The following is a 16,766-nucleotide window of genomic DNA, read 5'->3' on the forward strand; positions in this document are numbered from 1 at the left end:
AAGCCCACATGCCTGGGCTGGAGGGAGCCTGGGCCTGGGCGTGAGACCAAAGAGCCTCTCCCTCCATCCATCCCTGCCCTCCTACCCACAACAATGCATCCAGATGTGCTTCTCTGTGGTCCACAGCTTCACACGTACAGCCACATCCTGGGGGCCATTCTAAAAACCGCCAGAGGTATACTGTAGTGGAGGCAGTATTTACCTTGTATGTGTATTGAATATAGATCTAGTAAGGTGTAAAGTAAGAAATAGTAATTGCTTTAAGCTGGAAGCTCCACCCACATTCCCCAGACCATTCCATGTTGGGCCTTGATCCATCATGAGTCCTGAGTTAAGGCAGGTGCATTCGGTGACCCTCCCCTGAGACTTTCCCCCACCTCCCTCTCTCTCCCATCACCATCCTCCATCTCTCTCTGCACCCAACCCTCTCTCCTCATTTTCTTTTTGAAATATTGTTTTATTTAACCTTTTTTTGCTGTTTACATAGGCAAAAACAATAAAACAACATTTACATACATTTCGACCAAAAATGTATGACATTACACTTGCTCAGATCCACATGTTCCCACAGTATCCGCACTCAATGTTGTTTCTAATGCTTGTAAGACTACCCCATATTACTTGTTGTTTCTGTCTATAGACAAGATGTTTTGCTATATTTAAATAAAGCATTTGATTCTTCCATTCTTTTAATGTTAGAGTATAATTTGACTTCCAGCATTTATGTAATAGCTACCTCAAGATAAGTGAAAACAATTATATTGTTTAATGTATGTTTTCATGGAAAACAAAGACATCGCTAAGTGACCCCAAACTTTTGAAAGGTAGTGTTTATTTGAATATGTTTCCATTGGTCAGTCCAAAATTGTATTTTAATTCTGTTATGGATTGAAACGCTGCTGGGATCAAAATGATATGTGACAATCTGGTATTTATTGTGTAGAGCTTTTTAGGGTCTCACTCTTAACACATACACAGACATAATCTGCTGTGTGCGTACCAGATGGACTAGTCCATATTTTGCCTATTGGGCCTGTCTGACTTATAATTATCTGGCTAATAATGTTCCCCTCAAAGAATAAAATGGGACGTTGCGGTTTCTTCAAGGAAGAAAATGGGCTGTTGTGAGGGGCTTAAGGAAGATTTTTTCCCAGTCCGCCCCTGGTGCGTGCTACATGGAAGCCATCATCACAAGTCAAAGTGGGGTTCCATCTTTGTGTGGCGGTCTAACGTGCTATTGAAGTAAGGGCCACATTGGGAAACAAAGGAGTCCTTTGACAGAGCGAGCTGCAACTAGACACAACAATGACTCTATTTAGCAATTAAGCCTGGCAGCGTTAGGTTGGGAGAGCTCCCAGGACTGCAATATTCCCTGATCTCTTACTTGGAATGCAGAGGAGAGGAGAGGAGAGGTGAGGAGGTTTGTTTGGTGGCGGCTGAGGGAAATAAGGGGGGTTCAATAAACAGAGCTGGCACAAGGTATTCTCTCTGTACCCAAGAACCACACTCAGTTACATTGAGAAATGAAATGACAACGCCGATATGACTGGGCATATTCACAGCGAAAGGAACCTCTTTAATCATGGATAGTGTAACATCAATATATGCAATATTGAGAGTGTCAATATGTTAAGTAATAAGTTGCATGTATTGAGTGCATCACTCTACAGCGGTCAGAGAGACCCATCCAAAAGCAGAGGAGGATAGTGGCACCTTAATTGGGGAGGACGGGCTCGTGGTAATGGCTGGAGCGGAATGAGTGGAATGGTCTCAAATACATGGTTTCCATGTTTGATGCCATTCCATTCCCTCTGTTCCAGCCCTTATTATGAGCAGTCCTCCCCTCACCAGCCTCCACTGTTGAAAAGTGCCAGTCTGATCTGACACCATTCAGGGGTCTAACAGGACAGAGGTGGATACAAATATTGGCCAGGGGTTAACACTCATCTCTTCTGTCTGGCTTGGGTCAAGTTCCCGAACCAAACCCTTAAAAGAAAAGTGTCCCTCCACTTTAGCTCTGTGCAAGGCACCAGAATGTATATTAACCAGCCGTGTCGGTCTGTTGAAACACAAGAGGGATGGATTGCACAGAGGAGCCTAAATACATGGTGGTGGTAGTGGTGGTGGTGGCAAACAGGGAGGAGAAAGGATACTGTGCTAGCAGTAAGTCCCAATTTGTCCCGTACCCCTTGGCTCTAACCCTTCAATGTTTGCAGATCTGAAGAGTGGACATACACTCTTAGAAAAAAGGGTTCCAAAAAGGTTCTTTGGCTATCTCCATAGGAGAACCCATTTTGGTTCCTGGTAGAATCCTTACGGAACTCTTTTGGGTTCCATGTAGAACTCTTTTGGGTTCCATGTGTAAAGGGTTCTACCTGGAACTAAAAAGGGTTCTTCAAATGGTTCTCCTACCTATGGGGACAGCCGAAGAACCCTTTTAGGTTCTAGATAGCACCTTTTTTTCGAAGAGTGTAGGTATAAGCTGGGTAGTGTTGGAGCTTCCACAATATTGCTTCCAACTTGCAAACCTGTAAACAGTGAAGGGTAAGGGCCAAGGGGAAGGGGTGGAGAGCAAACTGGAAATGGCTGGCCGTGTTGTATGGGAGTTGCGGCGTGGGCTGGCCAAGCTTGCCTCTAAAAGTCTGGTTCCTTATTAAAAAGATTACTGTGGATGCATTACTGTGGAATACCTGTCTGGGTTTGATAGACACTTGGTTTCCACTATCTGGCCTGTGACTGCCTGTGAGTAGACCAAATTATTCCACTGACAGGCACGAGAAAAGTGACTCCTAATGAAATTCTGGAGCAATATGTAGCTAAGGGCCGAGGCTGTGAGCTGCTTAGGGGCCGCCACCACTCTCCAATTCACAGGCACGCCTGACTGGCTGGCAAGAGCATGGCTGTGTCTGAAATGGCACCCTCTTCCCTATGTAGTGCACTGCTTTTGACCAGGGCTCCGGGAATATGGGGAATAAGGAATATAGTGCCATTTGGGATGCATCCCAGGAGCTCTGAGGGGGAAGCCTGGCTGTGCTGCAGGATAAATGCTGATGTCAGTTAACAGTAAATTCAATCAGGGTTTTACAACGCTCCTTAACCAAGCTTTTTACCAAAATAAAATATATACCCTTAGTTAGCAGATCCCTTCATTAAATCGTTGAGTGATGCCTGGGCGTGAATACTGCTGAATGTAGTTTAAATGAATGCGCTGGAGTACGTGACAGAATGAAGACTGATCTTCATCAAGATGGCTGTGTTCTTCTCAGAGAGTCAAGTTCCCTCATATTTACCTAGGAGGAGAATCAATTAATAAATTCATAAATTAATGGCTGGATGGATGGAAAGAGGAATGAATGAACAAACGAACGAACGGGCAAGCCAATAGGAATGCAGCTAATATAAAAGCGCCATTCCATTGCCCAGCAGTATAGTAAATAATGTTCTTTCCCCTCCACAGCATAAGGTTACAGTGTTTATTTGGCCTTGATGAGAGGATTGCGAGTTCATGCATTTATTTGCTATGGGTGATGAGAGGTTTCAGTGTTGTTTGCTATGGGTGATGAGAGGTTTCAGGGTTATTTGCTATGGGTGATGAGAGGTTTCAGAGTTGTTTGCTATGGGTGATGGGAGGTTTCAGAGTTATTTGCTATGGGTGATGAGAGGTTTCAGAGTTATTTGCTATGGGTGATGAGAGGTTTCAGAGTTATTTGCTATGGGTGATGAGAGGTTTCAGCTGTTAACTGAAGGTTAATGTGAGTAACCAGCCATTTTTGCCGTTTAGCTGGAGCACCATGCAGACCATTCAGCATGAAAAACAGACCAACAACCCCCCCAAGCAGCAGAGTGTAGTGTAGTCTGAAACACTCTGAAAACAATGTGGCTAGTAAACGTGTGTTCAGCCAAGGCCAAATACTATTTACGACATCAGTACTGTATAGTTAAGTAGTGTCTCTGCTCTCTGCTTGGAGAGCACAGGACCTCTGACCACCGCATTGTCACCTATAACTCTCTCAAAGCAGAGCAGCTGTCCACACAGTATTACATAACAACACCATCTCTGCGTCCCAAATGGCACTCTATTCACGACATATTCTATTCACTGCTCTGGTCAAAAGTATTGCACTTTATAAGAAATAGGGTGAATTTGGGATGCATTCCTTGACTGTTATTACTGACTGGCTCATTATCCTGCCATGAATCCTGATGGTGAATGTTCTTTCTAGCCACACACCAGGGCCCTGCAGGTCAAATGTCTCTCTACTTGCTCCCTGTCCTGTGTGTGTGTGTGTGTGTGTGTGTGTGTGTGTGTGTGTGTGTGTGTGTGTGTGTGTGTGTGTGTGTGTGTAAATGTTCTTTCTAACCACACACCAGGGCCCTGCAGGTCAACCAGTTCTCTACTCTCACTGGGCCTACTGCTGGCCATGCTACTATACTAGCCCCTCTACAACCATGGCTCTGTTACAGTCAGATGCAGCATCTCACACACACACACACACAAAATCAGAGTGAAGTGAGCATATCCACCGGGTCCTAAAATATCCCCACAGCTTCCTGTTAAACCCACATGAACAGGTGTTTCTATTTAAAGGATCAAATCCTCACCAGTCCACTCCTGGAATCCCAAACATTCCTGTTTCACTCACTATACCCTATACATGTTGCAGTCAGGCCAGGGAAACAATGCCCATGATTCCAGGGTTGATTCAGGGTTAGCGGGAAAAAAAATCACTTAGGAAACCACCACCCTTCCAATAGAAAGCAAACAACTATAATGGTGATTAGTCTTAGTGCTTTGACTGGTCTCTGGTTCAAGGGGACACACCTGAATTTACTTAGAGTGCACAGTACCAGGTCAAGCCTGTGCTGTGTATGTTCAAAGGCAAGAATGGCTGAGCGCTGACTGACACTGACATCCATCAAAGGCAGAAGTACTGTAGTCAGTATTCAGCATTTCTCTTACTCACTGCCATTAGCCAAATGTCCATCCTACATTATGGTGGCAAAGCCGGTCTTTTCCTATCGGTGTCAGCCTCCATCCAGCTTTTCTGTTATCCTCACTCTGTGGACAATGAATACTGTCATGAGTCACTGGACTCAAACAAATAACCAGTATCATCTTGCTATAGGTTCTGTGAAAAAAATAATTTCATATTTTTTGTCATATATTGTGAAAAATGCTCTTGCTACATTAGGGGGAAAACATGCAATTTGCATAAGAATTGGAATACTACATAAGCTCATCAAGTGTGCTGATTACCAGTGCTGGAAAAAGTACCCCACTGTCGTAAAATACTACTTGAGTAAAAGTTTTAAAAAGGTTTAAAATATACTATAAGTATCAAAAGTAAATGCAATTGCTCAAATATACTTAAGCATCAAAAGTAAAAGTATAAATTATTTCAAATTTCTTATATTAAGCAAAGCAGACGGCACCATTTAATTTTTGTATATCATTGACGGATAGCCAGGGGCACACTACAACACTCAGACATCCTTTACAAACGAAGCATGTTTTTTATTTATTTCACCTTTATTTAACCAGGTAGGCTAGTTGAGAACAAGTTCTCATTTACAACTGCGACCTGGCCAAGATAAAGCAAAGCAGTGCGACACAAACAACACAGAGTTACACATGGAATAAACAAGCGTACAGTTATTAACACAATAGAGAAAAAAAAGTCTATATACAGTGTGTGCAAATGGCGTGAGGAGGTAAGGCAATACATAGGCCATATTAGCAAAATAATTACAATTTAGCAAATTAGCACTGGAGTGATAGATGAGCAGATGGTGATGTACAAGTAGAAATACTGGTGTGCAAAAGAACAGAAAAGTAAATAAAAACAATATGGGGATGAGGTAGGTGGATTGGGTGGGCTATTTACAGATGAGCTATGTACAGCTGCAGCGATTGTTAAGCTGCTCAGATAGTTGAATCTTGAAGTTAGTAAGGGAAATATAAGTCTCCAGCTTCAGCGATTTTGGCAATTCGTTCCAGTCATTGGCAGCAGAGAACTGGAAGGAAAAGCGGCCAAAGGGGGTGTTGGCATTGGGGATGACCAGTGAGATATACAGTGGGGCAAAAAAGTATTTAGTCAGCCACCAATTGTGCAAGTTCTCCCACTTAAAAATATGAGAGAGGCCTGTAATTTTCATCATAGGTACACTTCAACTATGACAGTCAAAATGAGAGAAAAAAATCCAGAAAATCACATTGTAGGATTTTTTATTAATTTATTTGCAAATTATGGTGGAAAATAAGTATTTGGTCACTGACAAACAAGCAAGATTTCAGGCTCTCACAGACCTGTAACTTCTTCTTTAAGAGGCTCCTGTGTCCTCCACTCGTTACCTGTATTAATGGCACCTGTTTGAACTTGTTATCAGTATAAAAGACACCTGTCCACAACCTCAAACAGTCACACTCCAAACTCCACTATGGCCAAGACCAAAGAGCTGTCCAAGGACACCAAAAACAAAATTGTAGACCTGCACCAGGCTGGGAAGACTGAATCTGCAATAGGTAAGCAGCTTGGTTTGAAGAAATCAACTGTGGGAGCAATTATTAGGAAATGGAAGACATACAAGACCACTGATAATCTCCCACGATCTGGGGCTCCACGCAAGATCTCACCCCGTGGGGTCAAAATGATCACAAGAACGGTGAGCAAAAATCCCAGAACCACACGGGGGGACCTAGTGAATGACCTACAGAGAGCTGGGACCAAAGTAACAAAGCCTACCATCAGTAACACACTACGCCGCCAGGGACTCAAATCCTGCAGTGCCAGACGTGTCCCCCTGCTTAAGCCAGTACATGTCCAGGCCCGTCTGAAGTTTGCTAGAGAGCATTTGGATGATCCAGAAGAAGATTGGGAGAATGTCATATGGTCAGATGAAACCAAAATATAACTTTTTGGTAAAAACTCAACTCGTCGTGTTTGGAGGACAAAGAATGCTGAGTTGCAGCCAAAGAACACCATACCTACTGTGAAGCATGGGGGTGGAAACATCACGCGTGTAAAGGAAAGAATGAATGGGGCCATGTATCGTGAGATTTTGAGTGAAAACCTCCTTCCATCAGCAAGGGCATTGAAGATAAAACGTGGCTGGGTCTTTCAGCATGACAAGGATTCCAAACACACCGCCCGGACAACGAAGGAGTGGCTTCGTAAGAAGCATTTCAAGGTCCTGGAGTGGCCTAGCCAGTCTCCAGATCTCAACCCCATAGAAAATCTTTGGAGGGAGTTGAAAGTCCGTGTTGGCCATCAACAGCCCCAAAACATCACTGCTCTAGAGGAGATCTGCATGGAGGAATGGGCCAAAATACCAGCAACAGTGTGTGAAAACCTTGGGAAGACTTACAGAAAAGTTTGATCTCTGTCATTGCCAACAAAGGGTATATAACAAAGTATAGAGATAAACTTTTGTTATTGACCAAATACTTATTTTCCACCATAATTTGCAAATAAATTCATAAAAAATCCTACAATGTGATTTTCTGGATTTTCTTCTTCTAATTTTGTCTGTCATAGTTGAAGTGTACCTATGATTACAGGCCTCTCTCATCTTTTTAAGTGGGAGAACATGCACAATTGGTGGCTGACTAAATACTTTTTTGCCCCACTGTACCTGCTGGAGCACGTGCTACGAGTGGGTGTTGTTATCGTGACCAGTGAGCTGAGATAAGGCAGAGTTTTACCTAGCATAGACTTATAGATGACCTGGAGCCAGTGGGTCTGGCGACGAATATGTAGCGAGGGCCAGCCGACTAGAGCATACAGGTTGTAGTGGTGGGTGGTAGAAGGGGCTTTGATGACAAAACGGATGGCACTTTGATAGCAAACTGGATGCAGTCTGAGTAGAGTGTTGGAGGCTATTTTGGAAATGACATCGCCAAAGTCGAGGATTGAGTAGGATAGTCCGTTTTACGAGGGTATGTTTGCAGGCGTGAGTGAAGGAGGCTTTTTTTGCAAAATAGGAAGCCGATTCTAGATTTAATTTTGGATTGGAGATGCTTAATATGAGTCTGGAAGGAGAGTTTATAGTCTAGCCAGACACCTAGGTATTTGCAGTTGTCCACATATTCTAAGTCAGAACCGTACAGAGTAGTAATGCTAGTCGAGCGGGAGGGTGCGGGCAGCGAATGGTTGACGAGCATGCATTTGGTTTTACTAGCGTTCAAGAGCAGTTGGAGGCCACGGAAGGAGTGTTGTATGGCATTGAAGCTCGTTTGGAGGTTAGTTAACACAGTGTCCAAAGAAGGACCAGATGTATACTGAATGGTGTCATCTGCGTAGAGGTGGATCAGGGAATCACCCGCAGCAAGAGCAACATCGTTGATATATACAGAGAAAAGAGTCGGCCCGAGAATTGAACCCTGTGGTACCCCCATAGAGACTGCCAGAGGTCCGGATAACAGGCTCTCCGATTTGACACACTGAACTCTGAGAAGTAGTTGGTGAACCAGGCGAAGCAGTCATTTGAGAAACCAAGGCTGTTGAGTCTACCGATAAGAATACGGTGATTGACAGAGTTCAAGGCCTTGGCCAGGTCGATGAAGACGGCTGCACAGTACTGTCTTTTATCGATGGCGGTTATGATATCGTTTAGTACCTTGAGCGTGGCTGAAGTGCACCAATGACCAGCTCAAAAACCGGATTGCACAGCGGAGAAGGTAAGCTGGGATTCGAATTGGTCAGTGATCTGTTTATTAACTTGGCTTTCGAAGACTTCAGAAAGGCAGGGCAGTATGGATATAGATCTATAACAGTTTGGGTCTAGAGTGTCACCCCCCTTTGAAGAGGGGGGATGACCGCGGCAGCTTTCCAATCTCTAGGAATCTCGGACGATATGAAAGAGAGGTTGAACAGACTGGTAATAGGGGTTGCAACAATGGCGGTGGATAATTTTAGAAAGAGAGGGTCCAGATTGTCTAGCCCAGCTGATTTGTACGGGTCCAGGTTTTGCAGCTCTTTCAGAACATCTGCTATCTGGATTTGGGTGAAGGAGAAGCTGGGAGGCTTGGGCAAGTAGCTGTTAGGCCTGTTGTAAGGCCTACAATTTGCGTTTATCATTGAAGGAATGAGCGTTACACCTAGGCCTGTACTCTGGAGCGGAATCGATTTGGTGGTGGAGGGTCCGTCATGGTCTGGGGCGGTGTATCACAGCATCATCACACTGAGCTTGTTGTCATTGCAGGCAATCTCAACGCTGTGCATACCAGGGAAGACATCCTACTCCCTCATGTGCTACCCTTCCTGCAGGCTCATCCTGACATGACCCTCCAGCATGACAATGCCACCAGCCATACTGCTCGTTCTGTGCGTGATTTCCTGTAAGACAGGAATATCAGTGTCCTGCCATGGCCAGCGAAGAGCCCGGATCTCAATCCCATTGAGCACATCTGGGACCTTTTGGATTTGCGGGTGAGGGCTAGGGCCATTCCCCCCAGAAATGTCCGGGAACTTGCAGGTGCCTTGGTAGAAGAGTGGGGTAACATCTCACAGCAAGAACTGGCAAATCTGGTGCAGTCCATGAGAAGGAGATGCGCTGCAGTACTTAATGCAGCTGATGGCCACACCAGATACTGACTGTTACTTTTGATTTTGACCCCCCCCCCTTTGTCCAGGGACACATTAATCCATTTCTGTTAGTCACGTCTGTGGAACTTGTTCAGTTTGTCTCAGTTGTTGAATCTTGTTTTGCTCAGATATTTACACATAGTTTAGTTTGCTGAAAATAAACGCAGTTGACAGTGAGAGGACATTTCTTTTTTTGCTGAGTTTATAACTAGTACTTTTGGGTGTCAGGGAAAATGTATGGAGTAATAAGTCCTACATTTTCTTTAGGAATGTAGTGAAGAAAAAGTTAAAGTAGTCAAAAATATAAACAGTAAAGTAAAGTACAGACACCCCAAAAAACGACTTAGGTAGTACTTTCAAGTATTTTTACTTAAGAACTTTACATGCAGTGGAGTTAACAGGAGAGCGAGGATACAGCTTCGTCAGGATTACCTGCTCAAAGGGAAGCTTTAACAACCTTATCAGCACTGTCTGCACTTCTATTCTACTTTGAAAGAAAGATACCAGGGAATGCATCTCAAATGTACACAACTTTTGACTAGAGCTCTGTCAAAAGTAGTTTACTATAAAGGGAATAGGGTGCCATTTGGGATGCACACAATGAGAAAGAAGACTGCAAGGCAGTCATTAAAAAATTTAAAATGGGCCGCCAAGGGAGAGATTTCCTCTCATTCTCCTGTGAGTATGAGAAAGCGTCTCAGGCAGGTTCACTTATAGTGCTAAGGTGACTTGGCTGACGCTCGCAAGGGAGGGAGAGAGAGGGGAGAAGGAGAGAGAGAGACAATGTTTACTTTGGGTGTTTCACTGTTTTCTTTTGCCTTCAGGGCTCATGATGAAAAACAGAGAGCTGCCGACGCCAACAGACCACCACCTAGCAGCCCAGCCATTGAGGACAGGGCGATATGGCGTGCAGGTTGGGGCTTTCGGCTTTGACAACCACATGAAGGAATGATCCTATTGAACTTCAAGTGGAGGGTTAGGGTAGTCATTGTAATACTTTAGTAAAGGGAAACAGGCTTCTAGGGTTGAGTGTGAAGCAAGGAGCTTTTAGGTCTTTACTAATTTCGATTTTTTTCTCTCTCCAGGCCACAGTTTGTCACTATTTCAACACCACTGTTTTCCCCTTCACTATGTTAGGGGAATGGATAGAATGGCTCTGGGTGCCATCTAAAAAAAACTAATTGCTGAAATAAAAAACATTTCTTCTAAGAATGAGAGTGGTACTGATTCGACCTAAATCAAATCAAATTAAAACTAAATGTGCTTGGCGTAATCCCTTTTCTCCCCTCAGTGCCGATCTGCAGGGAAGTCAGGGAACAAACAGAAATTATATTTCAACAGTCTTCATTACCAATGAAAATAAGGATAACAGCTTCCTCTGTCTGCTATTCACACAAGCAGAATGATGACCATTCAAAATATGAATTTCGTACATACTGCCTGTGTGGTTGTCAGAGCACAATGGGACAGGCATGGGCTGCATCAGCTCAACATTTGTCACAAAGGCATGAGGAGCCCATAGTAAGATAACTATGCCTTTATGGCTTTGTTAAAAAGCTGTGCACGTCCTCCATATCTCAACTTGGCCTGACCTGACATTAGCATCAGGATAGTGCAGTGTACACACTCAAATCGTAGTCAATAGATCCACAACCTTGTCCATGACTCAAAGGTTTCCAACTGAAATACTTTAGAAAACAGACACCGAAAGACATTTAAGATGGAAAATAGTGAGTTCAGTTTACAATCAACATTAGGTAGACCTACACATTGGTGGCCCTGAGGAGTTCCCTTTGAGTCGATGCAGAAATTTGATGGGTCTGACTTATTAGGACTTATCCAGTCTAAACCTCAATCTCATCACCAGAGGCTGTAATGCTACTGTATCCTCGCAGAGCAGAGCTGGCAGTCAAACACTCACTACTTTATGCTCGGTTTCTCAGTCCTGAACCACTGTGACTCAAACCCTGTAAATGAGTGTCTCCACTGAGAGGCAACAGACAGACAGACAAAACAGGCAACACTGATGGAACAGAGATGTCTGGTGACATCAGTGAAGTTATCGTATACTTGGGGAGGAAGACACAAGAGGGTCTGTCACTGTTACTTGACATGAGGAGAGGTGGTGGGATTTCACCTCAGCCATCAGATGGGTAGTAACAATGCCATGCACTCAGTGCTACTCTCTGGCCACACACAGACCAATGATCTGGGAAATCCCTACGCACATGAAGAAAATATTTTAAAAAACAGACAGGCTGCCAATTCAGAATTCAATCCACCGTTGAGACTGCAGAGTGCTCAGAAAATACTCTGGGAAAAACAGAGACACTCTAATCGGGTGTTGGATTGATACTAGAACACGCACACACCAAAGGTCAACAAAAGAGCATAGTAGAACTGAAAAAAAGTCTGACAAATAATGAAAGAGGCACTGTAGCAAATAACATGTTTACTGCAGGGATTCCCATGCTGACCAGGCTTTGGAATACACTGAGTGTACAAAACATTAAGAACACCTGCTCTTTCCATGACAGACTGATCAGGTGAATCCAGGTGAAATCCATGATCCCTTATTGATGACACTTATTACATCCACTTTAGATGAAGGGGAGGAGACAGGTTAAAAGAAGGATTTTAAGACTTGAGACAATTTAGACATGGATTGTGAATGGGTGCCATTCAGAGGGTGAATGGACAAGACAAAATATTTAAGTGCTTTTGAACGGGGTACGGTAGTAGGTGCCAGGCGTACTGGTGTCAAGAACTGCAATGCTGTTAGGTTTTCCACGCTCAACAGTTTCCTGTGTGCATCAAGAATAGTCCATCATCCAAAGGACATCCAGTCAACTTGACACAACTGTGGGAAATATTGGAGTCAACATGGGCCAGCATCCCTGTGGAACACTTTCAACACTTTGTAGAGTCAACATGGGCCAGCATCCCTGTGGAACGCTTTCAATACCTTGTAGAGTCAACATGGGCCAGCATCCCTGAGGAACGCTTTCAACACATTGTAGAGTCAACATGGGCCAGCATCCCTGTGGAACGCTTTCAACACCTTGTAGAGTCAACATGGGCCAGCATCCCTGTGGAACGCTTTCAACACATTGTAGAGTCCATGCCCTGACGAATTGAGCCTATTCTCAAGGTAACTCAATATTAGGAAGGTGTTCCTAATGTTTGGTATACTCAATGTACAGTATATATATATATATACACACATCTGCTCAGACAAAATGTGTTTTTCCTGTCTGATGTAAAGTGTCAAATGAAATATCCCCATCCAACTGTACAAGGACACACAAACACATTAGGCGTCAATAGCACATAGAAAAATGGTGTGTTCGTTAATGGTAAAATATGGCAGTTCCTTTTCAATTTCCTGAAAAGTGTCTGTTTGAGATAAGAGGTTTTCACTCGACAGCGACAATATTTTATCAACATGTATTTTGACCACATTCCTTGTCCAGCATTTTGAATCCCTGAGTGCTCTCCTTTGTTGTGAGGCAGATCGTTGCTGTGGGGTTTTTGTAGATGTGTTGAGCTATGAAGTGTTAAGCAGTCCTCCAGCTAAACATTAATGAACTCCCCAAGGCATGGAAGAAATAAATACCAATCTCTGACAGCGAGAGAAGAGGGGTGAAACATTTCCATTTAACAACATCTCGTATATCACACGGTGACAACAGTGTTGCAGAGCAAATGTGAAGCAATTAAGTAAAGAAATACTGTCTGGATAATTGAGGCTGGCCTGTGCTTCACCTCAGACCACATCGTAAACTCCTAATGGAGGTTCGCCCTCAGGTGAGCCGACAATGTGCCTCGGAGTTACGGAACAGAGGAATTATTTGTGTCCACAGAGAATGGCCCCTTCAGGCACCCTTACTGCCTCTCACAGGGGCATGATGGGAGGAACTGGCCCTGGAATTGACCTGGCCTCAACTCACCCTGCTTCTGAGAATCCAACACCAATCACATGTATTCAAACATTCACAATGAGGGGGAACGAAAGGAAAATAAAATGAGGTTTTAAAAAAAAGTTAGCTAAACATGAACAAAGTTGTATCTACTCCTAGCGACTGGCTGGAACTGAAATGCATGCGTCGGTCTGTCCTCCCCATGAACACGGCTGGATGCAACAGGACACAGAGGGCAAGTTTCTGATCCCACTTCCAAAGAAATCAGCCAGCCAGCCAAAACCTCCACTCTCCACTGGACTTGGCAACTAACACAGGTTACAGCAAAGGGAGGCACCGAGGAGGAATGAGGGCCTTTTTTGCCTTTTCCCCCTCCATGAGTAAATGCACGTTTTATCTGACAACTCCCATCCTGCTGGCTGGCAGACCATGTGAAAAGTCTCTGTGCCAGTTAAAAGACGTTAAATCAAAACTGGGATTCCTGAAGGTGAAATGTTGCTTATCTTGTGTGAAGATGAAACACAGCATATTCCTGCACAGACAGCTGCCTGAAGGAGGATGAAGTTGGAGAGCTATCTCCGCGGTGGTATTACAGCATTAGTTATGACTCTTCCACATCACCAAAAATATGGCCTCTGCCAAAGTAATGTCACTATTCCTTGGATAGAGAAATGACTAAGACATTTAATTCTCCTTCTCAATTTAAGATGATGGTCGACTGCCAATTAGAGCAGGGGGGCACTGCAACAGTATGCCTATTCAGGTTTGGCAGTATATAGAGAGAGAGAGAAAAGAGAGGAGAGAGAGGAGAGAAGAGAGTGAAGAGAGAGAGAGTTTGTGTGTGTGTGTGTGTGTGTGTGTGTAGTTAGAGAGGTTCTTTCCCAGTCATTATGTCTGAAAGAGGCAGAACTTCATGATTAAGGCTGCTCATCTGCTTCCTCAACCTGGCCATGCCTCACCCTGGCCATCCTCAACCTGGCCCAGCCTGACTAAATAATCATAGGCACATTGTCAGTTAACTGATTGTGAGTCGCTCTGCATAAGAGCATTTCTAAAATGACTCAAATGTAATGTAAATGTCCCCCTTTCAGAACCAAAAATATACAATTAGTGCATTACTTGTTCTTCTTCATAGTCCCTGTGATGTTCTGTCCTGCTGTTTGGTGTCAGTGCCTAGGAGCGGAGTGGACCGGGCCGGGTATGACCGGGCCTTTTAATACTCAACAACAGCATCCCTCTTTCCAGCCAAGATCCCCCAGGGTCCTGCATATTACCAGTATACAGTGCATTCTGAAATTATTCAGACCCCTTGACTTTTTCCATATTTTGATTTAAAAAAATATGTTTCCCCCACCTCATCAATCTACACACAATACCCCATAAAGACAAAGCAGGTTTTTAGACATTTTTGTTAAAAATAACAACACATTTACATAAGTATTCAGACCCTTTAATCAGTACTTTGTTGAAAAACCTTTGGCAGGGATTATAGCCTTGAGTCTTCTTGGGTATGACGCTACAAACTTGGCACATCTGTATTTGGGGAGTTTCTCCCATTCTTCTCTGCAGTTCCTCTCAAGCTCTGTCAGGTTGGATGCGGAGCGTCGCTGCACAGCTATTTTCAGGTCTCTCCAGAGACTTGTCTCGAAGCCACTCCTACGTTGTCTTGGCTGTGTGCTAAGGGTCGTTGTCTTGTTGGAAGGTGAACCTTCGCTCCAGTCTGAGGGCTCTGCAGCAGGTTTTCACTAAGGATCTCTCTGTATTTTTCTCTGTTCATCATTCCCTCAATACTGACTAGTCTCCCAGTCCCTGCCTCTGGAAAAACATCCCCACAACATGATGCTGCCACCACCATGCTTCACCGTAGGGATGGTGCAGGTGTGTGCCTTTCCAAATCATATCCAGTCAATTGAATTTACCACAGGTGGCCTCCAATCAAGTTATAGAAACATCTCAAAGATGATCAATGGAAACAGGATGCACCTGAGCTGAATTTTGAGTCCTATAGCAGAGGGTCTGAATACTTATGTAAAGAAGGTATTTCTGTTTTCTAAAACCTGTTTTCATTTTGTCATTATGGGGTATTGTGTGTAGAATGATGAGGGTTTTCTTTTTTTAATAACATTTTCAAATAAGGCTGTAAAGTAACAAAATGTGGAACAGGTCAAGGGGTCTGAATACTTTCTGACACTGTACACTAGTATTAAAATTCAAATCTCTTAACAATTAATACAAATGTACGCTAACAGTACCTAGGCTTTTTTACATCTGCACATTTACATCACAGCAGAGCCTGTAGCCATTTCAGTCGCTGGCTCGTTCCTCCCTCCTTCCAGGTTTAGAGTTCAGTCAAGAATGAATGGGGCTCTATTGAGCCTGGGCCCAGGGCTGTCTGTTGCATGCCTCAGCCCACAGTGGAAACTATGACCAGCCACCAGCAGGTGGAGAGAGAGAGAGACAGAGACCGAGAAAGAGACCGTTAGGCTGGGTTAGCACCAGCGTGGGAGGCAGGCCTCGAACACCAACCCTTCAAATATACAGCCATCTGCATTTCTCACACTGTATAATGAATCCTGTGTTAAGGTGCAGGGAATACATTTATGGAATTAACAGTGTTAGCACAGTGCTTATGACAACAGGAGCTGAGCAGGACCAGGTAATGAATAGTTACATGCTCCAGTGATATGGCTCTCATGAGAGCAGGGATTTCACTGGGGGGTTTTGGCAGAGGAAAACATACTCCAGGGTTTAGGAGAGCCACGTTACTGCTGGCACATATAACTGAGCGTTTGTCCTCATTGGAGACATACAGGGAGGATTTCATGAGAAATGTCTGACTGTTATTGAATGAAATAGCTATGACTGCTAAATAGTATTTTTGCAAAAGTAGAATTCAGTTCTAGAGGTGAAACTCAGTTTAATAAAATGTTTCCATGGTTTATTGAATGACACTCTGGAGGCTAGTGGATCTCCTGTCTTCAGCCTCCAATTCTGTATGCAACCGGATGTGCTGTGAGCTACATTTGAGGAAAGGGAAGGATGTTCAGAGAGACCCTTTATCTCTGGTAATAAAAATCTATCCAGGGGAGCTGTTTTTTCTTTCTAATACCGAGAATGTCACCACTCAGTACAACACCATGATGTATATTTGAGTCAGTACAGCACCCTGATGTAATTTTGAGTCACAACTGACTGGGGAAGTGAGACTAAAGAATGTTGTGTTTATTTAAACCCACAAAACTCCCTCATTACAAAATATATT

General features: G+C 43.8%; 1 protein-coding gene across 1 annotated transcript in view; it reads right to left on the reverse strand.

The window, feature by feature from the left end:
- LOC109896063 (probable palmitoyltransferase ZDHHC8) overlaps positions 1 to 16,766 on the reverse strand; it is a 111,602-nt gene that overhangs the window by 55,862 nt on the left and 38,974 nt on the right. The gene's annotated exons all lie outside the window — the stretch shown is intronic.

This window comes from Oncorhynchus kisutch, linkage group LG8 (genome assembly GCF_002021735.2).
Source record: "Oncorhynchus kisutch isolate 150728-3 linkage group LG8, Okis_V2, whole genome shotgun sequence".
Lineage (NCBI taxonomy): Eukaryota > Metazoa > Chordata > Actinopteri > Salmoniformes > Salmonidae > Oncorhynchus > Oncorhynchus kisutch.